We start from the raw sequence: 20,282 nt of genomic DNA, 5'->3' as shown, positions 1-20,282 counted from the left end.
CTTGGAATGATTAAAAAAAAAAGTAAAGTGTTCTTACAGCATAAAAGCATGTGTGTCTACGCGTACAGACTGACACATTCAAGTTGCTTGACAGTTTTGGTTTCTGGAACACGGTACACTCCGGAACCCTCTGCTAACCTCACTGGGGGTTGTGCTGGCCTTTCTGTTCTAGTAGCCACTAGTCACACGTATGTATTTAGGGCTAGTGGCTGTTATATTGAACAGTGCAGATTTTGACCATTTTATCTTCACAGAGCATTCAATTGAACAGCACTTTTAGAAGGTGAAAGAGGGAGAGTTGGAGGGAAGAAAATGTTCTTGCAACAGGAGAAATGATGTGGGCAAACAGAATGCTACAGTTGTTCTCTAAACACTGGATTTGGAGGAATAATTAATAACGTGTTAAGCATCATTCTGGCCCTGTGGACGGACAGAGATTGCTGTCCACAGGGTAATCAGCTGTCAGGACATTGTGTTCCTTCACCTCTGCATTGAGTCAGCCTCTAAGGGCCTGGTGTGAGTGAGGCAAACCACCTGGGATTGTTGTGATTAGAGAGAAATGCATGTCAGCAGGAGGCTGGGCATCCGAAATGCCAAGATTAAAGAAAAAAGGAAACAAACAACAACAACAAAAAAAGTCTCCCACAGTTTTGGCCAACAGACCTAATCACAAACGCTTTTAAAATGTGATCTCTGAAAGAGATCTCTGTTAGCAACAAGCATCAATCACCCCTCTTGCTCCTGTCCTTTTGTCAAGCCCTGGATGAATATTCATGCCAGGTTATTTTAATCACGCTTTTTTTCGTGACCTGACATAATTCTACATGATTTATTTTCCCTTCTCAGGGGTTAAATTAAAAGAAAAGAGCTTTTTCACACCCCACCCCCTGCCTCAAGTCCAAAACTTTTTCTTTTCTTTTTCTGGCTCTGAGACAGAATAGGACACAGGACAACACAGAAGTGACTGCACTAGCATGTTGCCATTGAAAATCGATGCTCATGTCCTTGGCCTGTCCTGTGGAATGCAATGTTCTGGACACTAAGCTCTGCAGCAAAGCTCAAGGTACCTGGAGGAATCTATGGGGTCAGAATTTCAGGTTAGGAGAGGTCTGTGTGGGGTCTCTCATCCACCAACAGTGAGGGAGGCTTCCAGAGCAAATACACTCTCCCAGCCAGGCGCAATGCAGTGTTCTCAGCAGTGAAGCCAGACTCCGGTGTAAACCCACCATGCTATCTTCATTACTAGGGGAGAACTGATGGGAATGGGGGCTTCTGGAGAAACAGACACCAGGATGAAAGACGAAGAGAGATACACACGTGCACACTAGCACACTGAACTAAGCAGAAAGACACACACACAGACAAATGGAGGGAGGCACTGCCAGAAAGAAAACAAAGTGATTCCTGGTTTCTTTCCTGTTTATTCTCTGTTCCTGAACCCACAGTAAACTGCTGCTCAGTACAGACTTCTTCAGTTTGTTCAGCGTTATGTATACTCTAAGTAAGAACTAGAAAATTCCATATAATGGACAAAATTCAAAACCAAAGGAAAAAGGGTAACATTTCCAAGAAAGACCTCCATTTCTCTTTAATTAAGAACTAATACAACTACAAGGACAGCGGTGAACACCAGCGCAGAAATCACTAGTCTGTGTCTGAATGCTGCTTTTTCCTCATCCCAGAGAACCAAGCAATCCATTTTTGTTATGCTCTGACAAGCTGTTTGCAAAAAGAACGCTCCCAAAACCTAAACCAAGAGCAATTTCAGGACCTGGCACTTTTCTGGCTTAACCGTCATTAAGAAGTGAATAAAAATCAAATGAGGCAAAGTCACATTTGCTGGTCTTTTCTAAGCTTGCCTTTCCTTTTATCACTTGTTAGTTTCCATCCTTCTTGTTTTTTGTTTGGTTTTGTTATTGTTTTCCATCCCTGAGGGTACAAGTACAGAATTCTGGAGGATAATGGCAAAAGTTAGGCTCAGTCTGGGCTATACTAACTTCTGTTTGCCTGGGGGCATTACAATCTTTGGACCCAATAAGACATTGAAGGAGATGCGGTGCTGGGTGGAGAATCAGAGATGTTCTGATTTGGACGGATGCACCATCTGATGCATACTTCTTGGTGCCAGAAACTATTAGGCAACTCTAGGATATCTGGAAGTGGCTTTGACGGCTTGCCTCCTTTCAACCTTAAGAAACTCCTTTCTGTACTTATCCAAAGTTTATTACATGGTCACCATTAACCAGACGTTATAACCTTTGGGTTTCACCGAGAATAATACTTAGCCCTTATGTAAGAACAAAGATTCAAATAAAACCTATTTAAAATGTCCAACTTCACAGAGCTGCAATATTTGCATTTTATAGAAAACATTTTAAAATCATTTTAGTAAGTGGAATCCATTTTCCTCCATGAACTGTTAATATTGAATTCTTAATGGCTTCCCCAGGGTTTTGGGTCTTGCTATGAAGCCTTTAGTGATTTTATCATTGTTAAAGCACAGTAAACAATCACAGTTTATGCTCATAAGCATAAAACTCTCAATCTATTACTTGCCCTAGTTTTATATTCTTAAAGATGGGAAACTTATTTTCCATGCAATCTGAATATAAGACAATGCTAAATTGGTTTTTAAGCCTGGCAAATATTGGTATAAACATTCCTAAATTGCTTTAATGTATAATATCAGCATTTGAACTCTTATGGAGACAATCATGCTTTCAGATTTTTCAGGTTTTTAAATAAGACACTGACTGTTCTTTTCCTTTGTTGGAGCTAGTCTTCATTTTTGTTTCTGGTTCTTATTCTTTGTTGATATAAGACCATGTCAATTTGTCCCTCTTCTAAGAAACACTTTTAAATCCATCTTCAAAATCTTCAATTTTCAGTCTGGCTTCCAAAAATCTTTTAGAAATATATTATAGGCCTCTATTTAAAACTGGTCCATTGCAAAAAAAAAAAAAAAAAAAAATCACATGGCAAAAGTACCAAATACATTATAACTATAATATATGAATCCATTGTCTTTTTCCCACCTATGAACTGTATGTCCATTGTTTAAAAACAAACAGAAAAAAGAAACAAAAACTATGTCTACAGAAAGTAAAATCAATGTATTGTTTAACCTCTTAGGTATACATCTCTCATACGTTGATGAATCTTGGCTTATTTTTTGCACAGTTATATAAATATTTAAAAACCTGTACTTTTTAGGGGTGCCTGGACAGCTAAGTAAGCGGAGAATTAGACTTGATCTCGGGGTTCTGAGTTTGGGCCCAACATTGGGTATGGAGATTACTAAAAAATAGTATCTTTAAAAAAACAATGTCTTAAGAATTTGTAGAATAAATAGAATATAAAGATTGATACACTGCTTTTTATCTTAAATAGCTCTTGAGCACTTTCTTGCTTTATATTCTTTGTAAACATGATTCTATATTATATTTTGCCATACAATTGTGCCACAATTTCTCCAACTTTATTGCTATTGTGGGGAATTTGGCTGTTTACAACTCTTTAAAAAGTGAATAAAAGCTAAGTAACTTGTTTTCTAAATCTTCTACTGTAGTTCTGATTATTTTATTAGAATACATTTCTCAAAAGGAATGAGAGGTTTGAAGGGCATCACATTCAAATGTAACTGTCCATTTACTTGAAATTATATCAAGCCTACAAAATAATATGGGAGGAAATTTACATTCTCAGTTTCTATTCATCTTCAGTCATGTCTCACATATTTCTTAATCTAGATAGTTTATATCCTTTTATTCTTCATTGGATCTATTCCCGCTTACAATCTTTGACAGGTTTATAGAAAACCTATTAATTTTTGTCTATTCATTTCTGCATCTGGTAACTTGTTGACTTCTTGGAGCTTTCGATATCTAGCGCATAAAGCACACGATTATAAATTTATTGTACAATTGTTACATGAAGTTAAACATTTATTTTGCCATGATCTATATTTTTTTAAAGATTTACTTATTTATTTATTTGAGAGAGAGAGCATGAGTGGGGGAAGGGACAGAGGGAGACAGGGGGAGAGAGAATCTGAAGCAGAGTCCCCACTAAGTGCAGAGCCCCATGCAGGGCTCAATCCCATCACCATGAGATTGTGACCTGAGCTAAAATCAAGACTATTATGCTCAGCTGACTGAGCCACCTGGGTGCCCCACTCTGATCTAGACTTTTTAAAAATTCTTTTATTTCTAACTTACTATTTTTTGTCTTGTTGAAATTCTCCTTGTTTCCCAATGTTATTGCATGTCAACAGCAAATCGAGCTTACTTTCAATAGATGTAAATAAATACAGTTCTTGACTTGATCTTGATTTTAATGGTTATACTCCTGGCATTTCTAATATTATACCTTTTAAATATGAAATACAGTGATGGAGGTTTCAGATGCTTATTCTTTATCAGGTTGAAAGAACACCTTTCTTTCACTAGTACACTAAAATATTTTCTATCATTATGCATATTAAATTCTAATCAAATTATGCTTTTGGCATCTATCAAAATGATCATTTTTTCACTTGGTGTATTGATATTTCCTAATAATAGAAAAAGAGTGGAAAAGAAAAATGGAAGATAATTGAGTAGATTCTTTCATATTAAACCATAGTTGTATTCCTAAATTAAATCTTATATATAAATATTATAAATCTTATTGTTTTATTTTTCTTATATTATTGAACCTATTGGATAATAATTATGTCTATTACATATATATATGTGTACCCACACATATACACACATATAAGTGATATAAGTGTGATGGATTTTTAAAGCAGTTTTGTTCAGGTTTTAGTTTATAAATTTAATATTTTTGAAGCTGAGAAGTCTCATTTCTTGTTTTAGTTGTTTTTCCACACTATATAAAAGTTAGTAGTTTATAAGCAACTGATCTTTGAGGTTTGTTAGAATTTACATATAAAACTGTCTGAATCTAGAACTATTTGGGGAGTTAATTCTTTGACAAAATATTAACCGCTCTGAGGTTACTGACTGATCAATCAATCCAATTGATATTTACTGAACCTAATTTATATGCCATTTATTGTACTGAGTGGAGAACTAGAAAGTAAGACATTTATGGCCCCTATTTCCGTAGAATGTGAAACCCAATAAGAAAGCCAGACATCACAAAATGTAATTTCAAGAATAACTCTAGACTTTTTCCCCCTTAGGACTTTATAACAATTTTCTTTAAATATTTCATGGATTATTTTTTTCAGTGTGGTCTCTTATTATAGAAGGAAAAAATACACACACACACACACACAGACATTCTGGGAAGAGGGAGTCATGGACCTCTTTTGAGGATATGATAGAAGTACCATGTTTCCAGAAAAGTTCAGTCACATGTATGTACACACAATTGTTTGCATAGATTTCTAGGATTTCTGAGAACACAAGAATCCCATCCATAACTTCTAAGCTGTACAATATTTTTCTATGTCATTATTTTCTTTTTCTCTGCTTGATCCAGAAATGTGTTGAAAACACTGCATTTGCAAATAATTTTCCTTGCATTTCTAATAATTTCGGTCACTTACTTAAATGTTAGTGTATATGCTTATACAAAGCCTTAAAGTTCTTACATGTTCATTATGGAAACCCATTTTTCCCCTTTTTTGAATATAAAATGAATCTCTAAATAGCACTTATTGATTTTTGTCTTTAATTCTATCTTGTCTAATGTTTATATTTAATATCTGGGTTTTCCTTTTCTTATGGTTTGTAAGACAAAAACATTGAACATCTTTAACTTTTTATCTTTTTAATAAGATATATCTTGGTTGAACTATTTTTACTAATCCAATCTATGAGACTTTCCGATAATAATACTTGACTCATGAAGTTGTCAGGAGGATTAATGGACATAAAACATTTAAGGAATGTAGGATAGCATACAGCATAGTGCCAGGCACATACCAAAAATACATATTCCATACCATTATCATTATTGCTGTTTATTTAATAGAAGGGTTGAAACAATTTATAGCAATCCTCACAATGAACCCATAGTCCTACTTTGGTCATTTTTAATACTTTCTGGATTCATTCCACATTTTCTGTATTTTCTTACATTATATATTCTTACATGGTTCATAGTTTGCTCTTCTTTTCTGTGGTTTATATACCAGTAGATATTTTATTCCAAATTCTACTAGTGGTATCGTTAAACATCCCAAAGATAATCTTTTAAAATGTATATACTACAAACATGGAAAACTATAGAAAATAAGATGACCAATAACAGACGCCAGTGTCTGGCGTTAACAGTTAACAGTTAACAGATGTTAACAGTTTTTTCTACTTGTTTCAGATCTTTCTCTCTTTTAAAGAAATAAACCATTATAGATAAAACCAAAGCCCAAGTCCCCACTCCAGAGAGTACTACTATCTTACTCTCCTGAAGTTGTATTAGTCCCATGCATGTTTTTATACTTTTGCTACAGAAATCTCTATTTCTCAAATTATCTGAATTAATAGTTAAATAGTTTGCTGGAGTTACTGTATTATAAAATTAAGCATTTTAAATATTTGCTCTGTGCTATTCTATTTCTTTTTTTTTTTTAAGATTTTATTTATTTATCTGACAGGCAGAGATCACAAGTAGAGAGGCAGGCAGAGAGAGAGGGGAAGCAGGCTCCCTGCTGAGCAGGGAGCCCAATGTGGGGCTCAATCCCAGGACCCGGAGATCATGACCTGGGCCGAAGGCAGAGGCTTAACCCACTGAGTTACCCAGGTGCCCCATCACAGGCCTTTTAATTCAATAATTATTGTAGATGTTTGACTTCAGTTTTGTAACATAATTTACTATATTATTTAGTTCTGCTTGAAATGTTTTTAATGTTCTTTACCAATCTATTTTACATGTGACTTCACCATAAAGGATTTCTTAATTTTACTTTCTCTCTTGATCAATTGTTATATATTTTAAAGTAGTTTAAATTTATATACATATATATATATGTATATACACACATCACATTTTATAAGCCATCAGGTATTTAAGAATACCTCTTTAAAAACTCTTCACAAGAAAAAAAAAATCTGTGAAGGAATAAACATATCCCAAAATGTTATTCCCCCTGGATTTATTGTGGACGTCGTTCTGTTCTCCATTGGCCTGTCCATTGGTATTGAGAGCAGGCAGTTAGCAATTAGCACTCCTGCTATCTGGCCATTCATAAAGTTTATTTTTTCTTAGTTTTGTAACTCACAAATCTTTTTGGTATATTTCTAAACAAGAATAACTCTTGATTGATTTTGATGTATTATGGCAATCAGTTTTGCTCTGTTTTCTCAGGACATTTTTAAGGTTTATTTCAAAGGAAACTATTTTTCTTATGTCTTATTTATTCCAAATAAGACAAAAGTTTACCCCAATTATGTTTTTAATCATTGCTTCTGTTCAAACTTTTTTAGTTTAGTTTTTTTTTTTCCCTAATGAACACAATTATTAGCTTAAGTAGGAGATACACTCTCAACTTTCTTTATCTTTGGACTTTTTGATTCACTCCCTTCCCCACTCCAAATTGATGTTTCTTCTACTTTGTTAAGTACATTGGGAGTTTCTCAAGTTAAACTACCATATTATTAACTTGGTAATAAATTACCAATTTATAATAAATTACCATATTATTAACTTTTTACAAAGTTATTTCAAATTACCCAGTTCAGATTTTAATTTCAACTTTTGTAAGTTTCTCTGCAATTAATCCTTGAGTTAGCCTATGTCTTTTTCTTTCAACCTATTCTCTTTTAATTGCACCCCCCCATAAAGAAAACATGCTCTTGTGTATTATTGAAAGAACAAGGAATTTTCTCAAGTTGACTTGAGAAATTAATGGCTATTCCTTCTGTCTCAAGCTAATGTTTTCTGCCCCAGGTTTTTATTGTTCCCTAGACTGTGTCTTCTTTTCTTTAATCTCGTTGTATTTCTATTTAGTCAACCTCAGATTAAGGGCAAATTGATTCAGGTTTAGTGTTTATTAACAAATATGTTGTGTAGAGTGCCTTTGTCCTTCCCCTCCGTTCACCTGGGTGCTGGTCAAATATTTTGAGATTCATTGACAGTAAGTAAATTGATATCCACAACTGTTGTTCTCATTCCTGATGTCTTTTAATCCTCTGTTCTGTGTAGCTCTACTGGATTGAAATAGGATAGTATCTTATCTCAAGTGCCTGATTATGTGACACAAAGAACAGATGAAGTACTGGCAAAATGAGAGTCCCCAGTAACTGCTGATAGTTTTTTTTTTTTTAACTGCACATCCCAAAACAAAAGGCATTACAGCTTATCTCCCAACACATCTCATATGTTTATTTCCTGGAAGATAGAGTCTCAAACTGGATGCAGAAGGAGGGACAGATACAAAGTCACAAGAGCAAAGGAGAGCATTTAGCTGCCTGAACCAGGATCTGTTTAGTTCCAGAAATTACTCCAGGAGTTGTCTGATACAAATGGTTTCTGATCCAGGGGGCAGATAATGAAAGTGAGATTTTTTTTTTCTATCCAGATTCAGGTGGGCAGTAGCCTTCTGTTTCTAGCTCATCACTGATAGGTGACAGGCTCTCAACCCTATGAGTCTCTGGTTTTAGAAGATGGAGAAACTGATAGCTCAGCTTTTTGATGGAGCCTAGTGTTTCAGTTAGTACTGGTCTCCATGTTGAGTCAAAGAGATGTAAACAGAATAGAAGCTCATTTCCCTGTAATGTAAGAGAGTGGAGGTACATTAGGCTGGTAAGGAAACTTTGACCCTCAAGTTCCTGTGTCCAAGGTCCTTTTATCCTACTGCTCTGCTGTGTGTGGTCTCCATTCTCAAGGTCCCATCGTAGTCCAATATGGTCGTTGTCACCCTATGAACTCAAATTCTAATCCATAGGAAGGAGGAAAGGTATATAAAGAAAGGGAAATAGGTCATAGGAAAATGCATGAGCTACCTTTTAAGGGATACTCCAACAAGTTGCCGTGACTTTCCGGCTTACCTTTTACTGACCAGAGTTTAGTTGCAGGGTCACAACAGCCTTGTGGACAAGGGATGGCCGGGAAATAGAGTAATATTGTGAACAATAATGCACCCACCTAAAAGCAAAGGTTCTAATGCTAAGGCTGGGGAGAAGAGAGATTGAGGACAGCTAGCAGGCTTTGCCACAGTTACGATTTCAGCATTGAGGTCATTTCATCATACCAGAGTCTGATAACCAGGCCCCATTCTAATCCAACACAGAAACTTATTTTAATCCTTTAACATGTCAAACAATTTCATTTTATCTTTTAATAGCTTTGGGTTAGAAAATGTTCATAGAACTCCACTATTATATATTTTAATTAGGAAAGTTTCTAATGTAACTTATTTTTGAGCTCCTGATTTGTCCATGGGAAAAATAATTGTGATTTCTCAAGAGAAATCTTTTTTTTAAATCCTTCTGAGAGAGTTTTTACTGTGTCTAATGCAATCTTTCAAACCAGTTAATATAGCCATACACTGTTTATGTTGACATTTGCAAGTGATCCAGTCAAACACAGCTGTAAGAAGCTATAAGTGCCAGAAGAGATTACATGTGAGGTGTGATCATGGGCACTGGAAATGGCCCCTAGACTCCTAATCTTTTCTCACCTCTGTGCCTGAAGTTCCACTTGATAGTCTCCATTCAGCAAGTGAAAGCCATACAATTTATATATCAAACTATCTTCCAGAGAAAAAGCAGTTTTAATCACTCTAAACTTTCCTTTGTTCATGTGGTCATTTATCTTTAATTAATCCCTACAATATCTCTCTAGCAAATATCCTCAACTTCATCAAGACAAATTTCCCATTATTAGTACCACAGGAATACTTTCTCCAACAATCGGTCTCCACTCTCTAATCATTAGATAGGCCCCACCTAAATTATCACCAACTATTTTACACCCAAGCCGCAGACCATTGCTGAATGAAGTCTAGATCACCAGAAATTGATTTTTTTTTTAATGTCAGTTCTGTCTTTGTGGTTATTTGACTGTACTACTCATTCATTTTACTGATTCCGCAGCTCACACCATATAGTGAGCAAGTCAACTTTCTTCAATTTATTGCCTCTTATTTTCTTAGTCATTGGTAATTCACCTTCCATCATTTATGAAATTAGCTCTCTTACTTGCTCTTTTACTGCATTTTCCTGCCCACTTGTCCAATGCTTTTATATACTTTTCCCAAATCCATCTGCTTAAATCAGGGCAGAATAATACTATGAGAAGGTATTCTCCTACTGTTATGAGATATAGTATTTCATATGAGATACTATATAAGAGATAGTATCTCATAACAATAATGGACTGAATATAAATATATGGATATAGATATAAATATTGAATAGAGAAACAGATACAGATATGGATCTATCTCTGTTGGTTCTGTTTCTCTGGAGAACCCTGAGTAATACACCTTATAAGAAGAGATAATGGAGTGTTCTCTCTTTCTCTCTGTCCATATGCAACAAAGAGAGGCCATGCGAAGATATAGCAAGAAGGCGTCCATCTATAAGCCAGAGAAATCAGCTGGCACTTTTGTCTAAGGTTTCTAGCCCCCAGAACTGAGAAAATGAATTTCTGTTGTTTAAGCTGCCCAATCTATGGTATTTGGTTATGGCAGCCTGAGCAGACAAACATAGGCATATGGAGGTCCTGTGGAGAAGGTCTCTAAACCAGACCATGAGCAGAGGAAGATGAAAGGGAAGGCTTGAAGACCCCAGCCTGATGGATCTAAGACAGCCCAAGTGTTACCGCCTATTCTCTGTGACCATCTGGGAGAGACTCTGCTTGGACTCAAGTGACTAAGGAAAAGCCATGCGCAAGGATCAGAGATGGTTGTTTTCATTCCCCTGAAAGTTTGCCCCCCTTGGCACAATATGGGGAAATTCTGCTGTTCATTACATGCTATTTCCTAAATTTTGATCTACAGAAGAAGATGAAGAATGGGATAAAGTATGAGACTCTAGCTGAACAGGACAAAAGCTAAGAGTTTAATGAAGACATGGGAAGACTCTGAGTCATGATATTACAGAACTAGCATTTGGTTCAGTCACAAGTATTTGATGCACTTAGAACGTAAAAGTGCAGGAAAAAAAGACTAGAAGGAAATCCTCTAACACAACAAGAAGGATAATGGGTGGCTGGCTGAAGGGTTGTTTCCTAGCTGCTGTGTTCTAGGGTGTTTTTCTCTCATTTCATAATCAGAACAAAAGCAAACACGAACACAACTTGTGCCTACTTAAAAATTTAACATTATAGGGGCACCTGGGTGGCTCAGTGGGTTAAGGCCTCTGCCTTCGGCTCAGGTCATGGTCTCAGGGTTCTGGGATCGAGCCCCACATCGGGCTCTCTGCTCAGCGGAGAGCCTGCTTCCCTTCCTCTCTCTCTCTGCCTGCCTCTCTGCCTACTTGTGATCTCTGTCTGTCAAATAACTAAATAAAATCTTAAAAAAAAAAATTTAACATTATAGGCTAATATCTCTAAAACCTAACTCTTCTCGTTATGAGTTTACCTTCTTGTCTACATCATTGCAATTCTGTGACGTTGAATAGCTCATATGTCTGGCATACCACAGATACCTGAGTGGTTACCAGTGAAGCAAACTACCTTTGAATAAGCTTCTACATATTTTCATTTAATAATGTGCATTATTTCACAGAACTCTTTCCTGCTTCTACCACATTATCAAGGAAATACATTGAAATGGAAGCACAGGCGTTTTTTGTTTTGTTTTGTTCTTTCTTTTTTTCTTTTAAGAATACATCCTGTTTTGAATCAATGATGATTTAAATTCTTAACACAGCAGGAGTTTGGGGGAATTTCTGTGCATCAACATTTTAAAAAGATCTCCATCTCCACAGGCAGATGTAGAAGGTTGAATATTTAGCATTTGTTATTAGAAAGAGAATTGCTACTTATATTTGTGATGTAGGTAGCTGAATGCTGGTTAAGAATGCGCTCTGCCACTCAGCTGGCTTAGATACTGTTGGAGGTGCCTTGGTAGGAACAGGGTTCCTTTTTCAAAGCAGTAATCTGTGAATATCAAACTGCTGCGTGACAAAGAAGCCCCACAGTCTAGCCTCAGCAGCCTCAGCTCTGCCCCCAGCAAGCAGGATGGAGGAAAAACACATGTACTTTAGACTCCTGTAAATGGCAAGCAGTTTGGCCTTTTCCAAATGGTGAGGAATAGATGGACAGTTTCATGGCCATGCTAATTGCCCCCACTCCCTCAAAAAACAACAACAAAAAAAACAAAACACCAAACAAATCTAGCTACCACTGATCATATAAACTCTGTTGTCAAAAACAAAACTGCAAGCAACAGATTGAAGGTACAACCGTGCAAAGAAGTATCTCAAGAGGGATAATTAAAACACACATGCACACATAGAGGAAAACAGAACGAATTTCTTGCCCCCCCCCGTGGCCCCCCCCACCCCAACCTCATCCTAATCCTCTTGTAACAAGACAGGAGAGAATGGTTGCATGCTAGAGTGCCTCGAAAATTGGCAATTAATAAGAATGTTGCCTTGACTGTCTAAGATTTCCATCCTGCTAAGTGTTTAAATATATCATTCTATTTGCCTCCACCCACATTCTGTCTGCTTCAGGGAAGAGTTCTTGGTCCTTTTGACTTCCCTGACTCCAGATGTACACAGGGGACCTTTTTCCTAAATGAAAAGATTTGTCTCTGTATATAGCTGTCTTCATAGTTATAGAAAGAAAGAGTTATAACGCTCTGAGTCAGGATGAGCTTCCTTGGATGTGTATCCTGGGAATCTGCTGTGTTTCTTTTTGATCCTTCATCTCTGAGTGATGCCGTCGGGGTGTGCATGGGGGGCGGCTGTGGGTTGAAAATCATAATCTCCCCCACTGTCTTGTTCTTATTACAGCTTATTAGGATGTATCTAAAATGGAGTTTCTCAGCGCTTTCCCTACGTAGAGCAGCTTATACCTGGATCAAGAAAGAATGGAAACCAAAGGGCCAATGTTCTTTTCCCTTCGCTTATGTTACATCCAGAGTCTGGGATTCTCACTGCTTACAAAAGAGATACAGTCATCCAGGTATATTTATTCTCTCCTCTGAGCACAAGCTGAATGCCGATGCAGATAAAGGGACAATGGGGGAAGGTGGGAGGTTGGGTGAGAGCGAGGTATTCCCATGTGGAGGTGGGGAATGTCTTTAAGAATTCTGCCATGTGATGCTCTTCATTATCCAGCTCACTCTAAAGAAGTCTGAAGACTGCATCAATCTAAATTTAAGCTCTTTTATAAATTGGTTTATTCATTCAATAAATATTTATTGGACACTTATAATATGCAAAGCATTCTGGAGGATGCAAAATGAATAACAGTCTTTTTCCTCAAATAGCGTATGATTGCATAGGGGAGGAATACATATATATATATATATATATATATATATATATGCAAATAACTATGTTATTTTATTCAGGACTCTTTCAGTTGCAAATGATAGAATCCAAACACAAAGTCACTCACACAGGAAGGAAATTTATTGGTTCAATTAACTAAAATGTCGGAGTGGATCTTCAGGCACAGCTGAACTTAGGGCTCCATCTGATACCATTTCTCTTAATCTCACTCTCTTCCTCTCTCATCTGGTTCAGTTTCTTGAGATTTGGACTCTTTGGACCAATTACCATGGACAGAAGTGTCGTAATTGCTCAGTATCGGTCATATAAACTTAGCACCTAAAATGGTACCTGGACCTTGGTGAGTGATCAAACATTTGCTAAATAAATAGGATGCTTTCAATAGCTTGGTGAGATTTGATAAGATAGACCACAGGTTTCAAGAGGTTGCTGAATGTCATTGTGGAGAAGAAAAGAAATAAGAGAGTATAATTGATATCTCACAAATACCATCCATGAGAGGAAGGAGAGAGAGGGCTGTAAGCTCATTAATATAGACTATCTGCTGGACAGCATCTGTTTTTATACATAAAGGGAAAATATATCATACTCCTGTGCTTATGAGAATAATGAAAATTAATACAGCACTCTGTGTGTGTGTGTCTATGCGTTCGGGGTGCAGGAGGGTTGGAACAAGAGCATAGGTGGAATTATACTTCAGAAATGGGAAAAAATAACATGCCTCCAAAGAATGAGGAAAAGAAAGGATCAGTGAGGATATAAAGATTTTAAGGAGGGAGTGGAAGGCCACTGAATGGTTCAGAATCCAATGGCTTTGGGCTCTCAAACAGAATAAGGGGGCGGGGGGAGGAGAAGAGGGAAAAAACTGCCCTGCTACTATGATCAAAGGGAAAGGAGTTACATAAAAATGGATTACAATGATCTTTAAAGATAGATAATGTGAGTTGTTATAGACTAAATGTCTGTGTCCCCCCAAAATTTATTTATTTATTTTTTTAAAAGATTTTATTTATTTGACAGACAGAGATCACAAGCAGGCAGAGAGGCAGGCAGAGAGAGGAAGGGAAGCAGGCTCCCTGCTGAGCAGAGAGCCCGACGCGGGGCTCGATCCCAGGACTCTGGGATCATGACCCGAGCTGAAGGCAGAGGCTTAACCCACTGAGCCACCCAGGCACCACCCCCCACCCCCACCAAATCTATACATTGAAACCTATTCCCCAGTGTGACAGTACAGGGAGGTGGGGCCTGCAGGAGGTAATGAAGTCATGAGGGCAGAGTCCTCACGAGTGGGATTAAGGCCCTTATAAAACAGACCCCACAGAGCTCCTGTACCTCATTCACGGCTAGAGGCCAAGGCTAGAAGACAACCATCTATGAATCAGGAAAAAAAGATCTTTGCTAGACACTGAATCTGCTGGTGCCTTGATCTTGGACTCCCCAGCCTCCAAAACTATGAGAAATAAATTTCTATTGTTTAAAAGTCATCTGGTTTATGGTATTTTGTTACAGCAGTCTGAGCTAAGACACAAGTTTTAGCAAACCTAATGAAAAGACAAACAGCTACTATCTGTAGTCCTCAGTCAGAACAGAGAAGGATCCCAAAGGCACAAAGTTGGCAAACATTGGAACACAAAGTTAGGAAATGAAGTGCCAGACCATAGGGTCCCTGTTAAGTAAAGATACAAAAGAAGCTCATGAACTATGAGAACGAGAAATGGTCAAGGGAGTTGAGATCATAGGGAAAAATCGGAGTAGATGGAATAGGAGCTAGGAAGCAAAAGTCAGAGTGAATGAGTCCCAGAGGAAACATGTTTGATGTTGTCTTGAAGTGTGGTTGTGTTGCTGGGCGACTAACACGGAAAAGGACAAAGGTCACTGGAGTTGAGGGGACTGAGGCACTAAAAGGTCCAGGTTTTCGAAGAATCTAGAAACTTGCAACTGTGAATTCTTAAAATCACACAGACAAACCCCAGTCCTAGTGGTAAGGGACTTGGAGTGAGGTAAAAAGAGGCCAGGATCATCCCTGGGGCTGACTGTTTTGCACACCACCATTTGTAAACAGTGCTAATGGCTAGTGACAGGTCTGCAAGCTGCCAGCCAGGTGGGAGGTGTGGAAAGGGCTGTCAAACCTTCCCTTGTGCACTGGGAGGCTGTGGGCTAGGGGGTGGCTTTAGAGGCATATGGGTTTATGCTTTGAGTCTTAAATCCCTTTTTAAATACATAATGGCAGAAATACCTTCTCCTCCACAATTCTAGAGCCAGTCCTGTGACATGCCACCAAACGGGGATAATTTCGTTAACTATGAAATCCAAAAAAATTTGCCCCCCAGTTTCAAAGCACAAAAACCTATGGGATGGCATCTTTCCTCTCCAGACCATTTCTAAGCATTTACATTTTTACTTTGCTTCATAGGTTTTATTAATATACAATTTTAACTTATTCATTCATTCACTCAGGTATTTTGTGTCTAACTCCTCCCTTCAGAATGAGTCTTCACGAGGGCAGGGATCTTGTCCAGTTTGTTCCATTTTATGTTCCAGTTCCCCGATCTATGCCTTCCCAATAAAAGTTGAATCTCTCCCTCTCTCTGTCTCTGTCTCCTTCTCTCTCTCTCTCTCTCTCTCTCACACACACACACACGCACACATACCATATATATCTCCAATACCAGTAGTGTGTACATACCCAATTATCTAGGCAATATTTTCTGATAAATTTTCAGAACAAAAAGATAAAAAATAAAGTTGATACAATATGTAACAGATTAAATGTTTCTTCTTCTCTTGTCAAGTTGTTCCTAAATCATTCACTTTAGTGGTATTTAAAGGATATAAAAATGCAAAAAGAGTGAGGGAAGGGAATTCTATAGTTTACCCCACTACCTTTCCACACCTGCAATGATCTGTTTTAGTACATCTTACTCTTGCTTAAAGAAAGCAGAGCTTTTTCTCTTTCTCTCTTTCCCCATCCTTTCTCCTCATTGCACACCACATACACACACACGCCAACCACATATCCAGGCTCAAATCTATTTGTCCAATCTATGATTTCCATGTGAGTATTCGAATTCACCCTCTCTTCTACATACTTCCATTGATTTGCATGATTAATGGGAATAATGGAATTTCTAGATTCAGTACTATTCATGCTGTATCTTATAATCATCACCACATTATTAAAATAATGAAAACAAAATGCTCAGCTGTTTGGAGTGTAGTGTTAATGAGGTCAAGGTAGTTGGTTCCATTTCTGGGCAGGCTAGTTAGTATTTTGCAGAGGAAAAAAGTGGTTTCATAGTTAAAGACTGCACCCTTAACCTCAGCCAGCCATATTATAAAGATATGTCACTGGTCACAAGCAGACTGTGGCAAGAAAAAGGGAACGAACTCAGGCAAATCCACAATTTAGGTAATATCAGGGTCACTCACATAACTGGCTTCATTATCTTAGAGCCACAATGAAAGAGTCAAGCTTGGTCAGCAAGTAGAATTAACCTTAAAAAATGGCTAGTAAACATATTTCAAGAATTTAAGTACAAATCAGGCAGAAGAAGTCAAAGGAGAGTAAATATTAAAGAACAGGCACTATTTGGGATGGACACATAAGGAGTTGTGCTAAACCATTTAAAAACACTAATTCATTTTAGGTTACCCTCAGACAGTTGCACAGGATGTGCATGGCTCAACTTTAGAAGGAACCTTACACTTGTATTATGATGTATATTGGCCACAGAGACTATGAGAGAATAAATAATTTGCCAAGTCACACAGTTAGCAAGTGTTGCTTAAACTAAAGAAAAGCTCAGAACAGGGAAAACAAAATATCTATTTACTTTGGGCAGGATAGTATATTGAAACCTAGAAGAAACCATCTTGGACTAGGAAGGATTCGTCATTAACTTGAGGAAAGCCTATGAAGAATGAAGAACAGTTTAGGGTCGGAGGGGATAACCTAAATGTTCTAGAGCGAGAGACAGACTAGGAAAACACTGGATCTCACAGGTAATATTAATCCATATCTATGATAAAATATCTTGATTTAGAGCTTGCATGGAAAAAGGGAAAAAAATTCACTCCTGGTTTATTTTCCAATACCTGGGATTTTTCTACCCTTTGCTTAGGACAGAAAAGACAGGATGTTCTTGTGTTATTCATGACGTTTCTCTATTGAGGGAAGAGATATTTTCAAATGTAGATACCTAAAAAAATGTAGATTATTGGGCCCTGCCTTAGCTACTCAGTCTCTAGTTCCCCCTGAATATATATAAGTACATCAAAATTTCGGAAATAGTGCCCTAGCAGATGAGTGAGGTTAAAAAAATGTCCTCAACTCCTAAAGCTCAGATAGGAACAGATGGAAAAAAAAAAAAAGAGAAAGAAAGAAAGAAAAAGAAAGAAAGAAAAAAAAACCCAAAAAAAGAAATCAGGGACAGCCAACTCAGTCATAAACACCAAGTATCCTTGGACTGTCTCCTTTTGGATGGATCCCTGTTACGCTTTTCTCCCCAGAACCCAACCCATGTTAGAAGTGGCAACAGTTGACATAGGGGAAGAAGAGGAGCTTGAAGTCAGAATAATCCAGATGCAAATCCCTGCTCAGGTAACTCTAAGGACATCGTACACTTCGGCTAGCCTCTGTTTCCTTACTATACTATGAGGATAAAAATACTCTCCCGGGGAATTCTAAGGATAAAATGAGATTACTCTGTAAAGCGTGGGGTATGGTGCAAATTTGCGTTGAAGAAAAATATCGATACCATCGTTGATAAAGATGTTAGAGGAGACAACAGCATTGCACTTGTTTCAGATTGGGCAAGGGAATCAGTCAAAATGGATTTCTCTTTGGTGATGACAGTGTTGCATTACTCAACTTCAAGCCTGAAACAAATCTGGCTTTGGTCGTATCTTAATAGTAAGTAGGGTTATTGTAAACAAAAAGAGATCCTTAAGAAAGTAGTGACAGGGAGGGAAAGGCTAGGGCAACCTTTGGTTCCCATGAGCTCCTTATGCTTTTTCTCTGGGGGCCAGGGTTGGGAAGCAGTAAGAATGAGCCTTGAAGGAGAAGAGAGAGAGAGCCTCCCTGGCTCCTCAAAGGAGAGGAGGACAAGGCCAATGAACCATTTTGAGTTGCTTCATTCTCAGGACTACAACTAAAGGAGAAAGACATCAGCAAGTGGCTGCGTAAGGCTGGGATTGTGGAAATGCTGCTGATAGAGTCAATGACTTTCACTGCAAGAGATATTTTCTTCATGGTTTTATGACAGGGATGAAAGCATCTGGCATAAGCATCAGGAAAGGTATAATCTTTTAGTTAGCTTGGAGGGGAAAAATAAACAGCAACAAGTCAAAGGAACTGCTAGTTAGACTTGGCAAAAAATTGCCACTTCAAGGAGCGTGATGGAGAGAGACGGCTTGCACACTCCCTGTGCAAGGAGTGTGCATTGCCACTAATTCAGGATGTCTGGGAAGTAGCAGTGTGCTGGTTAATTGGACATTACGCTTTCCCAAGTGTTTCCACCATTATGCAGCACATATGGATTACCAATTTTCAGATAAATGAAATGTATGTAGAATCTTAAAATATTCAGATTGTCTAGTCTACTGCCTCCATGTTATAGATGAGGACATTTAGGGCCAGTTAGGAAAAGCAGGTGTTGAAGTAACAGCTAATTAGTAATGGGCCACGATCAGAACCCAGATCTCCTCACTTTCAGGTCAATGTTTATTTTCCCTATCCAGGTGGTTACAGAACTCCTAACTATTTTTGAACATGTTTTGATAGTTGAGACTCTTAAGTGCCATGGAAGTTGTCATTACTGCTGTTTTCTCTGCACTAGGCTAAAGGACAGAAATTATAAACACAGGAGACAGGGCTGAATCTCTGCCCACTTAACACAACCCCAAAACTTCCTGTTGTAAACAGACTATTGATTGTCACTTGTTTATCTTTTGTTTCTCTCATAAACTGTCATTGTGTCAAATACGGAAAAGGAAGTGATTAGGCTGCTTGGGCATTGCAGAAATTTTTGACGGAAATTTAGAAATGAAATAGATGCCTAAGAAAACATTTTAAGGCAGTGTGACTAAAAGAAGGCCCGTTGCATATTATTAGAGGCAAGGGCCAAAAGGCTTAAATTTGGGCAATGTCAGGCTATCCACAGTGTGGGGTAGCCTGACAGCTGAAATATTGGAAGGCAGAAGTTCAATAATACCCCAGAGATAATTTGGGGGAAAATCCTCATTTGTTGAAGCTCCCCACCTTTACAACTCATACAACTTGTAATCAATCCACCTCATAAAACTGGTAGCCACTCCACCTTGAGATGGAGACTGGTGTGGAAATATCATTTGGGGGTGTTGCTTATATTTAAAGATATAAAGTGAAAAGTGAGTTTAATGTTTACTCATTTGCCTATGTTTTATCTTACTAATAAATGTATATCCGTCTCTAAGATCTAGAGCTAGAACTAAGGGTTGGGGAGACTGAGGTAGATTTCTAGAACAGGCTTCTCAAACCACAATGTGCATATGAATCAGTTAGGAAACTAGTTAAAATGCAGATTTGGATTGAGTAGGTCTGAGGTGGGAACTGCTATTCATATTTCTGAAATTTTCCGAGGAGATGGTAATTATGCTGGTCCATGGACCATATTTTAAGTAGTCAGTGTAGAGACAAGTAATAGAGCAACAGAGCTCTATTACTTAGGGGAATCAAGTCTATAGTTCATCTATTTCTATCTGGAGATGTAGATAATAACTACTCTAGATCAAAGTAATGAGACTTTGATTAAGAACGTGTAGCTCAAAGCCAATCTGTTTTGGTGCTACAAAAAAAAAATGTGTGTGTGTGTGTGTGTGTGT

Source organism: Enhydra lutris, unplaced genomic scaffold (assembly GCF_002288905.1).
Source record: "Enhydra lutris kenyoni isolate GAN:26980312 unplaced genomic scaffold, ASM228890v2 scaffoldscaffold2, whole genome shotgun sequence".
Lineage (NCBI taxonomy): Eukaryota > Metazoa > Chordata > Mammalia > Carnivora > Mustelidae > Enhydra > Enhydra lutris.
The sequence above is the reverse complement of the archived record's forward strand: the minus strand, read 5'-3'. Positions refer to the sequence as shown.